Genomic DNA, 982 nt, shown 5'->3' with positions numbered 1-982 from the left:
AGTTCTTGCCCCAGGTTCCTGCCTTGAGTTCCTGTCCTGGCTTCCCTTCATGATGGACTGGGAGCTGTAGGGAAAACAACCCCGTCCTCCTCAGGTTGCTTTTGGTCACGATGTTTGTCACAGTAGCAGAAAGCAAACTAGCTCTCTCTGTGTCACCAGCCTGTGTCACCTGCCTAACCCTCTCCTGTCCAGGTGAAGCTAGAGGGAGGGGATAGTGTGAGCACCTGGGGCCATGTTTCAATACACATTCATGGCTCCACGCTACCACAACCCTGTAGGCTTCAACTGCAAAGATGAAACAGAATTTACAAACTTTATTGTGTGGCTTGCCGACCAGAGAATTGGAGACAGAGGTTATTTAAGAAACATCTAAAGTACTGACTGGCCCATGGCTTTGAAAAATATCTGAAAGATACTTTCAAGATTCAGGATCAGCAAGGGCAAGAGGCAAATGACTGGCTGCCTGGCTTAGCTGTTACTGGAACATGAGATAACGCTGGCAAATACAAAGACTCAGCATCTGGTAGCATAAAAATACCGACAACATAACAGATCAACCTGGATGTAAATGGTTTTAAGGCTGGCGTGGTAGCTCTAACTACCATCAGCTTTTGCTGAAGGCTGATGACCTGGCGATACTTTGAGGCAGTTCACACTCTGGTTCAGGAACCACTAACATTGGATGCATTTGCTAACACAGATCCAACGAAAGAGAGCCTGCCTGTGCCTGTAGACAAACTCCTTCTTGGTTTTGACGCACGAGATAGCTGCTCTTAAGGAAGCTCCTCTTCAGATTCCGAGGTTGTGGCGTGGAGACAACTGCATAGAGCTACACCCCAGAGTCACAGCAGTTATTCAGGTAATTATTGCGGATCCAAAGACAGACCACAGGCTGGGGAAGGTTGGAAGATATAGACATCTGGATTTCAGCTTCTCGCCTGCTTCCTACAACTGGGAACCATGTATGCTTCCAGCGTATGTT

At 47.6% G+C, this 982-nt stretch overlaps 1 pseudogene; it reads left to right on the top strand.

Annotated features, from left to right (window-relative positions):
* The first annotated feature begins 232 nt into the window (after positions 1–232).
* Positions 233–777, top strand: LOC118588620 (annotated as a pseudogene).
* Positions 778–982: the final 205 nt, after the last annotated feature.

Source organism: Onychomys torridus, chromosome 8 (assembly GCF_903995425.1).
Source record: "Onychomys torridus chromosome 8, mOncTor1.1, whole genome shotgun sequence".
Classification (NCBI taxonomy): Eukaryota; Metazoa; Chordata; class Mammalia; order Rodentia; family Cricetidae; genus Onychomys; species Onychomys torridus.
This window is presented reverse-complemented; position numbering and strand designations above follow the sequence as displayed.